The 19,867-nt window shown below is 41.4% G+C and overlaps 1 long non-coding RNA gene across 2 annotated transcripts; it reads left to right on the top strand.

Moving 5' to 3' along the window:
• Nucleotides 1–13,079: 13,079 nt before the first annotated feature.
• On the top strand, nucleotides 13,080–18,515 carry LOC113433197 (uncharacterized). Of its 2 annotated transcripts, none has more exons than XR_015743881.1 (4): nucleotides 13,080–13,220; nucleotides 13,350–13,418; nucleotides 14,203–14,300; nucleotides 15,211–18,515. It is a non-coding gene; the product is annotated as an uncharacterized LOC113433197 (long non-coding RNA). The 2 variants fall into 2 exon arrangements; XR_015743883.1 differs by lacking the exon at nucleotides 15,211–18,515 and adding an exon at nucleotides 14,789–15,204.
• Nucleotides 18,516–19,867: the final 1,352 nt, after the last annotated feature.

The raw sequence follows: 19,867 nt of genomic DNA, 5'->3' as shown, positions 1-19,867 counted from the left end.
TTAGACATTTTCTGTACTCTAACATAGGCGTGCAGGGGACTATAAACAGAATGACATTTCTTTCCCAGAATCAAAACTATAATAATCACCAGTGATTATTCCTAAAATGTTCAGGCTGGCTGGCCTAAAAATTCATCTAGTCTCAATGTACTAAACATACAGTTAACAGTAGGTGAAGCTAACCCATAAAAAGGAACAGAGTGAGAAAAGGGCAGGCATTCTCTCTGTCTATTCCATAATTAAATGGACACAAATATTTTTTTTTACTTTTTTCCCTAACAGCAAAGCAGTCAACAATTTTAGAGTTTTTTCCTCTGAAAAAAGAACTGAACACAGAAAGCAGCCTTATATTGTGTTTATTTTTGCTCAATATCTGTCATGCCCCTGGTGGAGACTGACTCTGAGGGAGAGGAGGAATAGCTGACAGGGAGTGAAAGTGTGGCTCCAGGGGTTGTGGAGGAGGCTGGGGAAGGGCAGAGGCCGGCTGAGCAGTCAGATGGGACCCAGGCCCATCCCCTATCCATCCTAGGGCACGCAGAGAGGAGAGGATAAGGGAGAGACGTGGTCTACTCGGGAGGAGAGGGCCTTGATCCTCTTCATGGGCTACAGCTGTGAAAACTGCATAAGAGTTTGGACCTGCATTCTGGCAAATGCTGGAGACAAAGCATGTTTTATTTTGGTTTGAGCTTATTTTGGTTGGCGTCCTTCCAACAGACTGTGCCTTGTCTCCTTGAATTGGGTAAATATTTCTCCTGTTCCGTTGTGGAAATTTCATCATTGTAGTTTGTTTGGTTTTTATTTTCACCTCTATGTGCTTATTAAATTTGGACTGTATTGCTTTCTTTTGAAGACTATTTTTGAGTACGTTTTATCTCCAACTGAGAATTACTGAACAATGGGCCCAAGTTGGAGGCATTAAAGGACATTTATTTACGTTTTGGATTTTGTTACGTTTGTGCTACACTCTGGGTCATCACACTATCATTTCAAGTAGGGAGCTATGCCCCTCAATTGCTGCTGGACGGATAGCAATGAGGAGACTGGGGATTGTAATTCAACAATACACTAAGAGGCAGAGTTTCTCAACTGTGGGACAGGAGTAAGCTGCTTTCCTGGATTCCAGATAGTTATCACTTCAAATTCTCCCGAAAGTTCTCTTCATGCAAAGCAGGTACTCTTGGCAATGCGTGACTTTTGGGCTGATCTAAAGACATTCCAACAGAGTAGAATATCTAGCTGAACATAACACCATATGATACTGCCTATCTGAATTATCTGCCATACATAAATAAACCCCACCCAAATGGGAGTGGCCCCAGAGGATATTCCAACAGTATTTTATCTTTTCAATTCTGCTGATGGGAAGCAGTAAGTGCCATACTGGCCCGTGAAGCCACAAAGAAAAATGGTATGGAGCTTTATATCTGAAAGCTTTATTTAATTATTTTTGGTGAGAATTCAGTGCTACAGCAAGTTGAAGTAGAAAAATGGCTCAAACATCAAGGCCAAGTCACAGCTGCTGATAGCTTTCCATAGGCCTCTTCTTGGCCACTATCAGAGTCAGGATCCCTGATCATATATTTGAAAAAACGTTTGATCATGCAAAGCATGACTGGCAAATCTTCCCTTTAGACATCAGCCAGGACTGCAAAGATATTTGTCCAACCAACTGAAGCTTACCAGTAACTGCAAAGGATTATTTTACACAATACCTTAGAAGCCACACCAGCTGATTTAAAGACAAGGGTGTGGTGTGTGTGTGTGTGTGTGATAATTTGGGTTATCAGCATTGCAATTTGATCCCGATAGCTGCCAGCCTATGATTTAGTACCATCCTGCAAAACAGCAATCATAACAATAATAATTATTGTTTGCTCACTTAGCATTTGATATATATATATATATTTATGAGCCGCAACTTTATCTAGCGGGTTTAAAAGTTATTTTTAAAAATATAGGAACTGTTCTTTGTTCTCTTTTCGGTTTTATCTCTTGTCATTTCATGTTCGTTTTGTTGCTTCCTTCTAAACAAATGAGGAACTCTTCTGACCTTGTGGCACTGTGCCTCAGTGGCAGGTCTGAATGTACTTTGCATTTATTCATCCAGAAGAGGGAAAGATTTGAGTTTGGAACACAGTGGGTTTTATTCTCAACAGAGCCCAGAGATTGCTGTATTGCGCACGTCCTGAAACACACCAGAGGGCAGGAACAGGAGATCAATACTAAAGGTGACAGTAATTGCAAGTGGACTACAGCTGACGTAAATGCTCTCAGTTGAGCCTGTCAGCTGTTCTAGTGAGGCAGCCTGATACAGAAAGTGAGATGTTTTCTCTGTTGCTACCTTGCCCAAATGCTTCTCTGGGTTGCTCTAATCAGACTCCATTGCCTTCCGAGACTGCCACTTCTAGGGTTCTGTCAAGTAGGAAAGTCATCTCTATATCCTTGGTTGATGTAATCTGTGCCTTGGGACACAGATGCCAACTGCCAGGAAGATCTGCAGTTCCAGAAAGGTTTTGCCACGATAGTCCTGTTGTTTCACATTAAAACAAGTATAGCCTTGTATAACTGATAGTGAAACTCAAGTAAAATTAAAAGTGGAATCACCCCCACATTTAAATAGGGGTGAATTTAAATTCACATCTCTTCTTTGTAATAGCATGCCTCTGCTGTGGCTGCGACTGCCCATTATATCTTTGTATCTCACATATCCCTTTCTATACGGGTCAGGCTATTAAGCGCACAGAGATGCTCTGATTCTTAATTCTAAGTTGTTTTCTAGATTCACCTCTGTCTTAACGTATATTATGTTTCAACTTTCAACTTTCATCAGATTGGTCCTACTGGTAAATGTAATTCAAGGAAGGTCTGAAGAAGTAAAATCTCAGAGAATGGACAAAGGATAATGCTTCCTTCTTGCAGCAGAATTATATCAGCCAATGTGGTACATTAGATTATAATGTCCATCATCCATTTAAACATTCTCATCAGTTATAGTTACTATGATTTTGTGGTTGGAGTTGTGCTTGAACCAAAGGATGACAGCTGTTACAGTACATTTAATGTAGGAACATACACTACTGGGATTTTTTTCTCATCTAAATAGTAGCTGTGGGAATGGATTATCTGTATAAAATTATATTTTGTTTTCTGTTCCCTGTGGGTTATTGTCACTGAAATTATAATTCTCTTGAAAAACAGCCGCACCCAACCACATAGCAACTTGTAGTCGCTTCTAATTTGGCCCTTAAAAGCCTGGGGAAATTTAACACATTCAAAGCACCACTACTTGTAAGGTTCTATTTCGTAAAGGTATTTGAATCCCAAAGTGTTTCAGGCTTAATGTTAAGGTATTTTGAATGGTTTATATGCAATTCTACAGCTATCTTACTTAATACAATTAGTCACCTATACTGTTAATCATAGGGTGTGTACACTGACAATACGTTTTGATTACAGAACATGACTGAGAAGATGTGAAGACTTGCTTTGAATCCTACTAGGGCCATATTACCACTTTCATGGTGCACTTAATCACATGGGAAATATTTCCTAAAATCTCTTTTCTTCTGATGGGTCCACATAATATATAGACCATGAGTGAAAAGGCTGTAGCTTCCTTTAAATAAAACCAGCCCACCTAATTCTAATGTGCTGCCAAGATAGTCTTCAGTTGAATATCAACTAATAGGTTTTGTCACCTATTAAGGTGGAGGAGATCAGGAGGCTGGCACTCATTGGAAACAGAAGGCACAGACAGAGGATTGGCAAAGGGACAACAAATGTGTTAAGTTTGAGCAATGAGAGGCTGAACCAGAGCATGAGTGCAACAGTACTTTATTTTACAAATAAAGGGCTGACCGTGCTTGCCAAGCCTGGAACTGGCTCACAGCAATCAGCAGCCAGTTGGACCCCGTAGCCTGCTTTTATAGCTGGCTGCTGGGGAGAACCAACCAATGGGGAATGGGGAAATAACGCCCACACAAAGTGAGTGGACCTGAGTGAGAACTCCTTGAGTCCTCAGGACATAACACCCCTTCCCCCAGATGCAAACACGCATAGTCCTTGAGGTAGATGGGGGTTTGTGTTGATGCGCCCGGAGCGGCGCAACTCGGGAACATTGTCTGACTGTTCGGTATCAGTCTGTGACGGTTGAGCTGGCATAGTGTCGCCAACACTCTCTCTGGACTGGGCATCCTCGGAAACCACCGGGTTGGTTTCTGGGGTCAAGCTCTCGAGGTTGGATCCGGTTGGTCAACTCTCTGGGCACTGTCGTCCGAGTTTGGGCTGACCGGGCGACCGCTGGCGCAGACTGGTCACTGGGTGCGTGTGGCTGGGTGGCGGATGAGACGGTTCCCCTTCGACTGGAGACTCTGGATTCTTGTTTGCAGGTTGCTGAGGCGCCTTCTGAGTTGGTCTATGTGTCTCCTCCAGACGCGACCATCCTCCAGCCTTACTCTATACGATCTCGGCCCGGTGACGGCGATGACCTCGCCCGGAATCCAAAGTGGGTCCCCAGCGAAATTCCTTGCGAATATCGGCTCCTGTAACATAAAATGTCTAACCCCGAAGTGGAAGCGAGGGAGAGTCAGGGCAGTATTGTGGGTGCAGTCTATCTAATACAGTCCTCAGGCGCCGGCCCATCAGAAGTTCCGCTGGGGACTTATTGGTGACTGTACAGGGGTTGAGTGTTGGCTCATCAGGAACCGTGAGAGTTTGTGGTGCCAGTCATCTCTGCCAAACCTAGCGAGGGCCTCTTTGGTGGTCCTGACGGCCCTTTCAGCCAACCCATTACTCGCAGGGTGAAATGGGGCTGTGAAAATGTGGCGAATGCCTAGGTTGGCTGCAAAACGGCTGAATTCTACTGATGCGAACTGTGGGCCATTATCGGAGACCAAGGAGTCGGGTAGTCCATGTGTAACTAAACAGGCGCGTTAACACGTTGGTGATTGCTAGTGTGGTGGTCAGTGGATAGCTGCGCCACGTCTATCCACTTGGAATAAGCGTCCACGACCACTAGGAACATCTTTCCATGCAGGGCCGGCCAGATCGATATGGATTCTAGACCAAGGGCGCTGGCGCTCTCCCATCTGGTAGGGGTGGCGATGGGGGGAGCAGGACGGGATTCCTGGCAAATGCTGCAGGAACTTACCCAATTGACAATGTCCTCGTCTAGACCCGGCCACCACACGTAGCTGCGTGCCAACGCCTTCATTCTCACAATGCCGGGTGTCCCTCGTGCAACGCTTCCAGGACTCGGGTACGCAGCGAGGTCAGAATGACCACTCGAGTGCCCCACAGAAGACAACCCTGCAAACTGGACAGCTCCTGCATGCGAGTCTTAAAGGGTGCGAATTTGTTATCAACATTGCCTCCCGGCCACCCCTCCTCACCCAGTCGAGCACCTGGGCGGCGTTTGGTCTGCCTTGGTTTTGGCGGCGATGTCAAGGGCGGTGATGGGCAGGTCCAACTGGGTGATTTCAAAAATGGCATTGACAGGAGCTGGGTCTTCAGCCGGAGCGGGTAAGGGGCAGCGACTGAGCGCGTCAGCGTGGGATAGGGTTTTGCCCGGGCGGTGGATAAGTTTGTATGAGTAGGCTGCTAGGAAAAGTGTCCATCTTGTCATCCGAGGGGAGAGGACTTGAGGTGTCTGTTTGTCGCCGGCCAGTAGGCCCAGGAGGGGCTTATGGTCGGTGACCAGTTCAAGAAGTGGCCAAAAGGAATTCGTGAAACTTTTCACGGCTGCAACAGCTGCTAGGGCTTCCTTTTCTATTTGGCTGTAATTTCGCTCCGTGGCTGAGAGCGTCCTGGAGAAAAAGGCGATGGGGGCCTCGGCGCCATTGGCGAGTCGGTGACTAAGGACCGCCCCAATTCCAAAAGGGGATGCGTCTGCTGCCAGTACTAAAGGAAGGTTGGGGTCGAATTGTATGAGCACTGCCTCTGACGTAAGTAGTGATTTGACGGCGTTAAACGCCTGGTCTTCTTTGTGCCCCAGTGCCACGGTGACTTTTTGTCTAGTAATCTGTGTAGGGGTTCGGCTACTGAGGCTTTATGGGGCAAAAAGGATGCATAAAAGTTTAGGAGCCCCAAGAAAGCTTGTAGCTCCGTTTTGGAGGTCGGTGTGGGAGCTTAGTGGATCGCCTGACCTTGGACTCCAGGGGGTGAATGCCAGAGGCGTCAATTTTATAACCCAGAAAGTCCACCTGTCTAGTGGCAATGGCGCATTTTTCTTTTTTTTAACTTGAGGCCATGCTGTCTGAACCTCTCTAACACTGCTCGCACTCTCTGGAAGAGTTGGGGTCTGTCCCTGGCCGAGACCAAGATGTCGTCAAGTAGGGTACTACACCAGGGAGGCCCTGTAAAATCCGCTCCATGAGCGATTGAAAAATACCCGGGCAACACTTACGCCAAATGGAGACGCTTGCATCGGAAGGCACCCCTGTGAGTGACGATGGTCTGCAGTTCCGCTGTTTGGTTATCAACAGGGAACTGTTGATATGCTTGAGACATGTCCAATTTAGCAAAAATACTGCCCGGTTCGAATGTGTGCAATAAGTGCTGAATGACGGGCACGGGTAGGCGCTAACTTGTAAATATTTATTGATTGTTGTCTTGTAGTCCGAGCAGATTCTCAGGCTACCATCTTTTTGAGGGTGTGACAATGGGCGTCTCCACTTGGCGAAATCTGTTGGCTCAATGATCCCTTGTTTTAGTAGTTTATCCAATTCAGCGCCTAGTTTTGGTCGAATAGCAAATGGAACTCTACGTGGTTTTAATCTGATTGGGACTGCCTGGGGTCAACGGTGAACGAGATGGGGTTCCATTATAACACCCCAGCTCCTCGCTGAACACATCTGCGTAGTCAGCGAATAAGGAGTCAGTGTCTGAGGGTGAGACAGCATGGACTCCTGTTAACCCTAGGCCGAGGTGGGGAAACCAATCGAGCCCCAATAAGGTGGGTAGATTGCCGTTAACTACCACTAGAGGTAGGTGGCCTTTAAAAGCTCTAAAACTGACAAAGAACTTGCCTCTGCCGATCACGGAATGGCCTTCCCTGGTAGTCCTTCAGACTGAACTGGCATCTCTGAAGCCGGGTAGTAGATAGGCCGGGGTGGAGTCTCTTGAGGGTGTTCCACGAGATTATTGAGAGCGCTGACCCTGTGTCAACCTCCATGTGGCACGGTTTACCTTCTAGGGAAACGGAGAGAGAAATTTTACTAACAGAGTGGCAAGTACGCCTGGCAAGGCGGTGCGTGCGACAGTTTAATACTTGCCTCTGTGGTCCCGAGTGCGAGGACGGGGTCTTTGTGCAGCGCTTTGGGGGCTTGGCAGACTCTCGCAATGTGCCCCCTCTTATGGCAGTTGTTGCAACGGCTCCTTTAAACTTGCAGGTGGCCCTTTGATGTGATCCCCCACAGGCTAGGCACAGGGTGATGTGCTTGGGTGGACCGGTGTATTCTTGTTTGGCCCCTACCTGCGACCGTCTGTCATTGGTGAGGCGATGGACATCGTTCTCATCGTTGTGGCCTTCCTCCGCTTCCACCTCTTCGGAATGGACTGGGAACGCTGCTAGCTTGGCGCTTGGGCCCTGAATTTCGGTGGCTGAGTTCGTTGCTAGCTCGGCTGCTAGGGCCTCCTCTACCACTTGTGCGAGGTTGAGGTCTTTTTAGCTAGCAGTCGCCTCTGTAGGTTGAGATCCTTGACCCCACAAACTAATTGATCGAGGAGCATGTCCTCCAGGTATGTTCCAAACCCGCAGTGCAGGGCTGCTGTTCTGAGGGCGGCCATATATTGGTTGATGGTCTCCTTACTTGATTGCTTCCTCATTCGGAACGTGAACCTCCTGGCGATTTGTGAAGGCCTGGGAGCGTAGTGGTTTGTGAGGATCTCAAGCAACTCGGACCACGGAACGTTTTTCAATTCTCTCGGCGCCACGAGTGCTGCAGCGGTATCGTAAACGGTGGCTCCGAGTAGATTAGGAAATAGGATTTTTCCGATGCTCTCCCGCATCCGACAGGCCGACCGCATCGATGTAATGATTGAAACGGTTCTTATACGATTCCCACTTCTCTTCGTCTGGTTTAAACGCCGGGAATACTGGATTGGAACTCATGGTGCTGGAACGGCTGAGCTACCTGCGGAAAAAATCTCTCTGGGACTACGAACGCTCGTGAGTTACTAGTGATATCAGCTCTGGAGAGGTTTTTGCTACCCTCTCTTTCTCTCTCTCTGGGTTACCACGTTGGCTGCTAGCCGTTGGAGGTGTCTTGATTCGCGCCAAAAAAAGTGGGCGTTAGTGACTCTCTACAGCGCTGTGCTGTGATTCCTACTGGCTCGAAATTCAAATGACACCCGTTTGAATTTCGCGCCAAGTGCAGAGCGGCTGCGGCTCGCAGCGCTTCACTTTCCCGTAGCGGGGCTAACAAGCGGCTACAGACGCTTCTAACTATTTGACTCAGACCGCTTTCTCTGGCTGCGGATCTGCGTTTGCTCTTTTTGATCACTCGTTTCGCTAGCTGACCGCTCTCTCTGGCTGCGGATCAGCGTTTCCTTGTCGCCAGCCGATCGCTCTCTCTGGGCTGTAGATCGGTGGCTAGTGACTCAGCGGTTGCAAGGTGCTTCTGGTAGCCATCCCATCCTCGTCGCCAGTGTTAAGTTTGAGCAATGAGAGGCTGAACCAGAGCATGAGTGCAACAGTACTTTATTTTACAAATAAAGGGCTGACCGTGCTTGCCAAGCCTGGAACTGGCTCACAGCAATCAGCAGCCAGTTGGACCCCGTAGCCTGCTTTTATAGCTGGCTGCTGGGGAGAACCAACCAATGGGGAATGGGGAAATAACGCCCACACAAAGTGAGTGGACCTGAGTGAGAACTCCTTGAGTCCTCAGGACATAACAAAATGCCCTGCTAATATAGTTACTAATGACTCAAAAATGGATCACTAGTGGGACAAAGATCCAATTATAGGGATTGCCTATCTAACTTATGGGACATACAGGAAGTAAGGGTTGTAACTGGGGGAATGCTATCAATATTTGTTTGCAGATAAACCAAATGATATAACTTGGTGTGGTCAACTCACTGCTGCCAATTCGCCACCTCCAATTGCTTCTACCAACTCACTGTCACCAAGTCATTGCAGGTCACTCAATATGTCCAATTCACTATGAGAACTTACCGTGGGCAGCCAGAGGTAGGGCCAGATGGATGGGTGAGTGGGGGGGTAAAGCACAGAGCAGCAGCAGCCAGGGGCTTTCCCAGTAGAAGGAAAGCTGGGTGGGCGGAAGAATGAGCATGTGCGCAGAGCTCAAAGTGATGGCACCTGCAGCAGTGGCTTCCCATATTTATATACTTCATCACTGCAGCTGCTATGCTGAGCCCAAGGCCATTTGAAGTTGGCTGCAGTGGGCAGAATGGGTAGCGGGAAGCAGCAGAGGCCAGGAGCATCCCATTTTCACACACACATTCATGCCACTGCCACCATTACAGGCCATTCAGCAGCGGCAGTGTTCAAGGCTGTCCAGTAGTTGTGGTGGGCAGGACAGGTGGTACGGAGATGGTGGAAGTCAGGTACATTCCATTTTCACACACCTGCCACCAAACTGCTACTGCACTGAGTTCTTGGAGCTCAGCATAGCGACAGTAGTAGTGGGGGCATGAACATGGGATGCACCCAGCTGCTGCTGTCTCTCTGCCACCCCTGCACACTGCCAAATGGCCCAAACTCCAAACATCCTTGGTGCACCAGCAAGCAGTGGCAATAATAGCAGTGCTTGTGTGTGAAAATGGGATGCCCCTGGCCATCAGTGCTGCTATGCACTCTACCCACCCACTCACTTGCCTCGCTTTCCTCTAGTGGGAAGCCCTCAGCCACTGCTCTCTGGCTACCTGTTCCCTGTCCGTCCGGCTCTCCCTCTGGATGCCTGTAGCAAGTTGTCCCTGTGGCAAATTGACTGTGTTGAGTTGTCCTGCAATGACTTAGCGGCATGAGTTGGCAGAGGTGATGAGCTGGCAACAGTGAACTGGCTGAGCTGAGTTGGTCAGGCTGAGTTGTCCTAGATCCTCAAAAAGTCAGTCCTTTTTCTCAAAGAGTAATATAGCTGAAGTTATAATTGATTTTTTTTATTGTGTAATCTTCCTGGTGTGACAAATAATTAGTGGGGCTAAGAACATTTAAAATCCAAAATAAAATGTTCATTTTTTTTTGTTGAAGAGAATCCAATTCTCTGAAGTAGATGTAAGTGTTGAATTACTGAAAAGTCTCTTTGTGCAACTTTGGTTACTTTAAGGCAATTTCTTTTTGCCTCATTAAGCCACGTTTGGTGTAAGGCACCCCACGTGCTTGGAATACGAGGTTTGGCTGAATGAACGCTAACTTCTATAATCTATTTATTCAGGATGGCCTTCCCTACTTGGTGGCTTTTGGCTGTGTTTGCTCATTTAGACAGAAGGCTGGCTTCGTCTGCCCCCACAGTTTTTTGGAGGGGGGAGAATGCCTACCTATATTAAAAAAAATCCACTTACTTACAAAGTAGGACTCGTGCAAGTTTTAAATGCTATATAAAATCCTACCACATAAAAAGGCAAAAAGGTTTGCATGGCTCATTTAACAAAGTCGATGTTAACATATGCTTTCTATTATATCCTGTAAATGTTTTGCTAACTGAACCTGAACAAAAGAAACCTTGCTGTTGCCAATTTTGAACAGAAATGCATTTAAGTTAGACTTTTCACACCAGTGTCATGTTTCAGTAATTTGTTTCAATCTGGAGAGAGATATGGATTTCTTTCATCTTGTTTCATTTATCCCCATGTTCTACTTTTCTGTTTCTATCTGATTTCCTTCTCCATCAGAGTATATTTAAAATAAATTAGGCTAAAACACAAAGCAGATCGGTCCTATAATATTCAATGTATACAGAGGTATCTGGACACAGAAGATTGATTTAAGGCTTTTCGACATGTTCCTTAAAGATTTGTACTAGATGAAGTCAAATTAATACAAAGTTATTTACTACTGGGACCAGGTTCATACAAATCGCTAACCATTAATCATAATTTATTAATTAGAACGGTTGAGGTACATTACAATACAAAACCCACCTACACAATTACATGTTTTACTGCAAGAAGATTTTATCTTGAAGCTCTTGTGGCTGTAAGTAAAATTCATAGCAGAACAGTCTTTTTAGTTGTGCTTAGTTTGCACCCTCTATGTCTTAGATCGGAGTTTCACAACACTGGCAACTTTCATTTCAGCTTTCAACTCCCAGGATTCCTCAACCAGCAAGGCTTTATTTTAGAATAACAATTTGAAAACATAGTGGGGGAATCAAATGTTTGGGAACAGATAAAATATAAGCAACCTAAAACAGCCCCCATGCATGCTTCTGCAGGAATTGTTTATCATTTTTGAAATGGAAGGCATGTATGAATTGGTTTCTTGAAAAAGGAGGATAAATCCCTATTTCCAGAGATATGAATTTATTTCCTTGCAGACAGCTTCTGCTATTTACTTCAAGAACATTTAATTGCTGAAAATCCAGATGCAGGCAAACTGGCAATAAAGATGTACACAACCCCATCATAGACACATCCAGTATACTACTGCAAATAAACTGACAGTGAGCTCAGCAAAGACCCATCAAGATATTGAAAACCACTTCTAGACTTAGTGCTTCATACCTTAGTGCTTCATACCTGAACATTTTATTGTAGGTTGTGATGGTTAATTTTGTTGTTATAGAAGTGGCTTGTATCTATCAGAAATGTAAAGCAAAAAGTTGAGGATGTTACTATACTTTGTATTCTACAACACCAAAAACAGCCAGAAGCCACTTTTTTCTGTTTCTTTACACTTCTTTTCCCTTTAGCCCTCTTTCCCCTCTTCCCCTCTGAATTTAATTTTTATTTGTATTTTATATTACAATAACTCTGTTTTATAAAGGTATATGTGATATATGTTCCACACAGAGACGTGCAATCGTTATTCCAAGAATTAAACAAAGTTGCCCTTGTCAAACTTCCCTTTTTTGGTTGGTACCTTGTGATTGTTTGAATTTCTGTATCTCAGGATTAGTAGCTCAAAATTGGGCCTTGAATTGTTATTTTTCTTTTCTTTCTTTCTTTTGTTGCATATGGGAGATAGGACACCTGATATTTTTGCAGGACTACGTGTCATATTTTCCATCCTGACCTATACAAATACATCATGAGGCTTAGTTATATCTTTCACCAGCATAATACATGCCATACAAATATTCACAGAACTATGTCATAGTTTAAAAATGCGTATGTATGACTTTTGACAATTAACACATCTGTATTTCCAATATATATTCTATCCTTATTACAAATTTTCTGATTTTCCTTGGATCTAAAAAAGAAATCTCCAAACCCTAGAACATCCATATTCTTTTCTATTGGATTAGAACAGCTACACAATTATAAACATAGGTGATGTAGCACACAGCTGTTCAACCGTTTATTTTGGCCAGCATTGTTCCAATATAGAAACAATTGCTTTAGAATTCTTTTCTATGCAGTCTGTCCCTTTTTAATAAACTGATCTACAGCTTTTCCTTAATAACCACCCTCCCCTCAGGTTTTCAAAAAACAAAACAAAAAACCACACCCTTACCATCATAAATTAAATTAAATTGGATTGTTAATTCTATCCTAGTTGAATAGTGTCTATACATGTGTTCAGTTGTTATGTTCTAACTGGCAGGTATGCCAATACACTCTGTACTTCACCAAACTTCCCCTTCCTTCTGGAATTATATATGTATTTATGTATGTATACCTTTGAGTCAATGTTGACTCTTGCCAAATCCCTGCAGTTTTCTGGCAAGATTTGCCTTGTTCATAGGGTTGACAGAGAGTAATGGCCTAAGGTCACCAAACTGGCTGTATGCCTAAACTGGGACTAGGATTCATCATCTTCCAGTTTCTAGACTGATACCTTAAACACAATATCAAACTGGCTCTACTGGAATTATTACTTTCCCCTTTGTCAATGTCACCAATTGGTCAATATCATTTATATAAAGTGGTAGCAAGGAAGAGAAGAACTATTGTTTTATACTGACACCACTCTAAAACTGTACTGGTTCACCTTTAAAATATTTCAGCTTTATACTAAATCCTCTCTCTCTTTCCTCTTTTTAGATGGTTGTGGTCCTTTATATGGAGCTGAAAGTCTTGGGGTGTTTGGCAGAAAGGTGAAATTGACTACAAATTATGGAGAAAGCTCTTGAAAAAAAGTGTTGTGAACTATTTATCTTTTATTTTCTGGGTACATCAACTCTCCATCTCTATAAGCAATGAGATATATGTCATCTTTTTTTTAGGTGGGTACGTTGCAGTTTTTTACAGGGGTGAACAAGATACGTGGGAAAACTGATGAGCCATCTGTGCAAGTAAACCTTATTTATATATTTATTTGTCAAATTCCCATGCATGCAAATCACTTAGAATTTCAGAAAGGACAAGGAGTTATCCAACTGGCTATTGAAACATCCTTTAACTTGTATTAAAGTAAAACTGCTATTCTACTTACAGCCTGAAATAGATGTCCAACAATTTGGTGCAACTAAATTAATACACCTAGAAACAACTTCAGTAGCTGATATAAGAAGTGATAATAGATAAAGCATTCCTTTACCTGAGGCCTTCCAGATATTTAGCATTACAACTTTCAGAGCTTTCAGCCAGAGATCATATTGATGGGAAGTTATGGGAATAGTAATCCCAACATACTTAGGGGGCACCAAGATATAAATCTGTTGCTTTCAGAGTCCAATGTTTCTAGCTCTCTGGGGTTGATAGGATGGTTTAAAATGCTAATAGAATAAACATATCAAATGATTCATAATGCCATGAACCATTACTTATTTATTTTTATTTATTTGATTTGTCAATTGCTTACAAGGTAATAGATATAAGTATAAACATGAGTAAGAATACAGGAAATAGGTAAGAATAAATGGGGACAATAGGACAAGGACAGTAGGCACGATGGTGCACTTATGCACGCCCCTTAAATATTATTAAATATAAAGGGAATACAATGGCAAGATTTCTTGAAAAACAGATGTAGAAGCAATCAGTAATCAGATATTCAGCCACAGCAGTTGTTTGAAACTTTTAACTTAAATATAAGAACAAAATATTCTTCTCTCCTTTTTGTATTTGTGCTCTCAGGTCTGGTTGCCATACAGGAATAAAGGCCGCATTTAGTCTCATTGAGTAAAGCCAAGAATGGAGTAAAAGTCCAAGTCAGCAGGGATTTCTGTATATAGGTAGGTATCAGACATTTATATGAACTGTACAAGCTGTACATATTGGCTAAGGAGTACATTAATTTAATCTAATTTTCCACATCATTATATGAAATGTTGCCTACATAGCACATCTGTGTGCTTTCCCTATAGCCATATCTGACAGGGTCAGTTATACTGACCATTCTAAGCATGGGTGATAATATATCATTACTGAGTCTAGAAATGCAGTGCTTTTATTACTTGCCACCTGTTTTGTTTTGAGAGTGCCCCTTGATCTTGAAAAGGTTTTATAAGAGGATGATCCTTAAATTAAACTAAGTGAACTACTTGCTGCAAGTAGATGTTCAAATGGAGGTGATGACATTGAGATGCCGGGTAAGAAGGCCAGAACTCTACATACCAATTGGTCTAATCTAATCTTGCTATCCAGGATAAATGGAGAATGTTATTTCATCCTGTACCGATATAAGATTTTCACTTCCGGCCTCTCTGGCTTCTCTTTACAGAACTGAGAAAGGGAAGCATAATTTTGTCCTTTGCAGCTGGGGCAAAATATCTTGAGTCCACATGCAATAATTTTGCTGTAGCTATGCCTTCCAGGGCAAAGGAATGTTGCAGGAATTTAGCTTGTTTTTGAGTTGTTGGGAAACAGAGCTTCTTCTGTGAATAAAAGGAACAAGTACTTGAGCTGCTATAATCACAGTGAAAAGTCACTATAAACAAGAGCAAGGTTCTCCAGGAAATACTTTCACTGAAAGACGTCAAAAAGTTCTCAGAGAAACCAACTGTGAATCCAAATATTTGCCCAGGGATTAAAGGCAGCCTTCTTTGTTTCAGGATTGTCTAATAAAAGAATAAGTGACACCTGGTAATAACTAACAATATTTAGTATTTAGATATGTTTTCAAATGTTGAAATTACTCCCCAGATATTGCTTAACTTGGCCAACAAAGAAGAGAACAGCTGCCTCTTCGTGGTGTTGTCTTTTTCCCACCTTCAGTAAAGCAATGTATGAATTGTTCCTCAATAATCAAGATTAATGCCAGCAACAGTAAAGAAACATAAGAAAGGAAAACTGTAACCTTGATTGTTATCCATCAGTTTAGACAAGTACAATGCATAATGTCTGCATAACTTCCATGTGATTTGAGTAAGACTGATAATGAAATGCTAAATGAACTTTTGGGAGCTATTTATACAACCACCCAAGGAACTTGTTTATACTGATTCTCATCCAGCAGGAGTGCCAGTATGAAAAGGAAAAACAAATGGATATCATAGCTCTGATGAATCTGGGACAGAATAGGTGCAGACTGAAACTATTTCTCTTATATATACAGAAACAGAATATTGGGCAATCCATTATTTACAGAGAATGGCAGTTGCCCTCCATGATTTACAGGAAAACTCCCCTTTTCACTTCCTTGGATTTGAACTTGCAACTTTCTAGATGCAAGGCATGTGCAATATAATGAATTATTGGCCATAGATTCATATTGTGTAGACACGTCCAAATATTCCTGTCTAAATAAAATAGCTGGTAATGTCAATCAATGCAAAGACTACTTCTCTATGCATACAGTCCAAAATATGGAGATTATAAGATCGTATGTATATTTCAGGGTCATAGTTAATGAGTGGAGGGTGTACTTGTGCTTTCAGCTTTGTAGTTCATAATCTCTTTGTCCTTCTGAAAATAGCACCCTACACTATAATCAAACTCTGCTGTTCAGTCAGGTTGAAAAAACTAGAAGGTTTGCAAAAAAATTGCAATTTATTTTTCTATAATTTTGCAGCTATCTTGTATTCCTTGGAACTACATTCTGATAGAGTTTCTCCCGATGAGTAATAACTTTCTTCAAAACCTTTGCTACTGCAATCAATAAATGTAGTAAGGAAAGTAATTAATGGAAGGATCGCTAGTGTTTAAGACCATAATTTACTGTTGACTTTAAAATAAAATGCATCATAGGGTTATGGCAAGCTTTGTTTCATAGTAAGAACAAGATTTTTTTTTTTGCATGAGTTGCAGAATGGGGAAATCATCCTAAAAGATAGGACAGGAATAGAATATTCTTGAAATGACAGAAAACTAAAAAGGTATGAAATTTCTTTTCATAATTGCCAATCCCTATGCAACCTCATCGCCTCTCCAAGGTAATGAGTGGCAAAGGCTTGCATATTTCATATATTTTAAGGGTGCTCCTGTGGAAATACTGCTTTAAGTTTAACACTAGCATAGCAAAGAACAACTGAAATGTCTCACTTATATGGGAATCAGACAAGGGGGGGGAGGGATATCTAAAATGAATAAAAATTGTGACTGTTTTGTGAACAGCTGCTTAGAATAGTTCTGTTTGTTTCAAGCACACTGTTTAAGCATGTCATTCATACATATAGGTGTCAAAAGAATGAATATAAATAATCATGATTGATGTTATTGTTCATGATATAAGATTCAGATAATTAAAGATACAAGAATGATGAGAACTATGAAAGTGGGGCAAGTAATGTTTGGTAATGTCAGGAGTGTTTTGTTGGCTATAAAAAATAAAGAATAAAGCAGAATGGCTGCAGAAAGAGATAGTACCCCCCAATTTTACAGTGTAGAATTAACAGGAAACCTATAATGTTAGTGTCCAGGTAAAATAGGGATTATCAGGATGTACCTGATTGTAAGTAGTATCACTGCAGAAATATTAAATTATGGATATGATTTCCTTATAGAATGGTTAAGCAACTTGTTTAATATGCATTTGTGTCTGATGATTGAAAGAATCCTATTATTCCCTTATACAAGAAAATAGTTGACAGCAGTTAATTCAGAAACTATTATACAAAGTCATTAGTTTGCCTAAAAAATATTTGGCAGAAAAATAATTGAAAAATTACAGGAGTTGGCAACAGGGCAGGCAATATTTGGAAAATGAAATTTAGCTTTGTGCCAAGCAGATGTGCAGCCTAATTTAATACTTTTCCAGGTGCACAATCCAGATTTTTATACTGAGAATTACAAGAACATGAGAAACAAAATTTATTGGGCATATGTTAATGTACTGCTTGGTGACCAGGCAGGGAGAAGGAGGGGATGGTTTTGTATGGGTGGACAGCCTGGCACGCGCACAAGCAGCTCCATTGGTGTAAATGGCAGGCACATGCACACACCGCTTGCACAAATGGACCTTTGTGCACAAGTGAGTACACCCAGCACTCATGCAAGTGGAGCTGTGAGCATGCGCTCACTCACCTCTCATGTGGCCCGGTTCCAAATGGGCCAAGGTCCGATAGTGGGTGGTAGCCTGGGGCTTGATATGTATGTATGTATGTATGTATGTATGTATGTAAATAATGGCATGCTTATAAAATGTTTCAACACTAATCAGGCTCTAAGACTAGTATGTGTGTCCTATATAAATGTATATGCAGCATTTATGGTGACATTAGAGGTGTATTGGTTATGAACATAAGTATGCATGTTGTTTATTTTAAATATAAATTATTGGCAGTGAATATGAGATATATTATGCTACAAGATGTATGGACTTTTAAAAAAAATATTTATCATTAGACTTCTGTGCTGTCCATCTCGGAAAGGTGATTAATGGATGGTATATGGTTTGCTGTAAAGTATGAATTTTTATCCAAGCATCAAATTTAGGTGTGTAAATAATTTTACCCAAGCATCAAATTTAGGTGTGTATAATAATTTTCTGTGTACTTTGGTATAGTGAAAGGTGGTTATGTCAGAAGAAACATTGCTGACTGTAGTGGGAATGAATTGCTTAAGAAAATGATAACACAGTAAAATGTAAAATAAGAGCAGGCAAGTTCAGAAACAGAATAAATGAACTTATATAGACTAAGTACAAAGAGTGATTACTATAAAATCAGAATGAGGGTTAATTACTAACAGTGATATGAATCATTGTGAATGGGTTGAGATTGAGTGAGTCATAATTGGGTGGCATTGATAAGATCCACAAAGAGATGCGTTGAAAGAGAAAAGGTAATATATGAATGAGTGCATGGATACTGTAGAAACAAAAACGGACAAAAAAGTATTGAACAGTACCTTAAACAAATTAAGTTTAATTCTATTTCTCTATTTCAACATTATTTTCTTTGATTTATTATTTTTTTCTCCTTATCTGTGGTTTGCATAATTTGCCCACTGCTAAAGGAAACAATGTAATGGATATGTTTCTTTGCATATAAGTACTTCATCTCGATTTATTGTCCAATCTATTTAATACCTATCGGAAAATATCATTAGCTTTTTACTTACATTGTGTAAATCTTAAGAGTTGGACTTACTATGATTGATTTTATTAGAATGAAAATGAAGAAAGTCGTTCTTTTTCTCTAACTTTTCATTTTGATATGTATGGCCAAAAACGAATGCTGGATATTACTTCAAGGTCTAAAGAAGATGGTACATTTCAAATTTCCACTAAAAGAACTCCAGTTAGCACCATGCTATTTGGTATAATTGTCAATGTGTAAAATATCATTAACAATAAATTCCAGAAATATAATATTAACAGTTGGCTTTCAAGACATCCTGGCAGCCCTATGCTGTTTCCTGCTTTAGAGATTGAATTCAATATCTGACAGTGAAAGTTACCATTTTAAAATTTCACTATAGTGAAAATGAGTCCAAGCATAGGTGTGCAATAAACAACTTCTGAAATGAGCAAGGGGTTCTTGTTCACATTATGAACAACAATCTCTAAGCTCCAAACGTAAATAATAGAAAAGATGCTTAGTGATTTTAATACTGTAAATCCCATCTATTAAATATGAAGGCTATATATAATAGAAGTGCACACAGGCATTAAATAGAAAGTCAATATTTTCAGTCAAAATTTTACAGTATTATGCTGTATTTTGTTGTTATGTGAGGCAACAACCTGGTAAATACCCAGAATTACCCTTCAGCCCAAAATAGCTAAAACTAACCAAGATCTTGCTGTTCTTGGTTATTGTGGGTAAACAAAACCCAAGCTTGCAACATAAAAGCCAACTTTCAAATGAATTCATTTTTTGTCTAAGTCTCTTAACCCTTCTAGACTATTTCTGAAAGTCTTCTTTCAAAGTGTGCTAGTTTTTGTATTGCATGCCCTATGCCAAAGATTCCCCATCATTTTTTTTTCACCATGTCATTACCATATTTTTTCCCCATTTAATTCTTGGATGTCAGTATGTTGCTAAATGATCAGGAGACAGGCAGTTAGAAAACTTGCAGTGCACTTTTCTTTGCCCAAACACATTGCTGTACATAGAATAAATGATGACAAAGTGAAAACAGTAGATGGTATTAGGCTTTGTCTTTATACACTGAGATCTTTCAGGTGGTATCCTTTCATCACAAGGTGTCAAGCTTTCTCTGCCTGAGGCTCTTGTTCTTTCTATTCACCTAATTGAATGGAATCACTGAAAATAATGGCAAAATGCTGATAATTTTCATTTCTTTTGGACTTTGCCAAAGACACCCAAATGTCATATAGAAATAAGTCAACATTGGTAAAAAAAAATATTCATCTGGTTTCATTTCATAGTATAAATGCTGTTGTAACTTGAAAAAT

Source organism: Pseudonaja textilis, chromosome 1, assembly GCF_049901715.1.
Source record: "Pseudonaja textilis isolate UNSWEBS1 chromosome 1, rPseTex1.2, whole genome shotgun sequence".
NCBI classification, from domain to species: Eukaryota; Metazoa; Chordata; class Lepidosauria; order Squamata; family Elapidae; genus Pseudonaja; species Pseudonaja textilis.
Note: the sequence above shows the minus strand (reverse complement) of the source record. Positions and strands in the feature narration are given on the sequence as shown.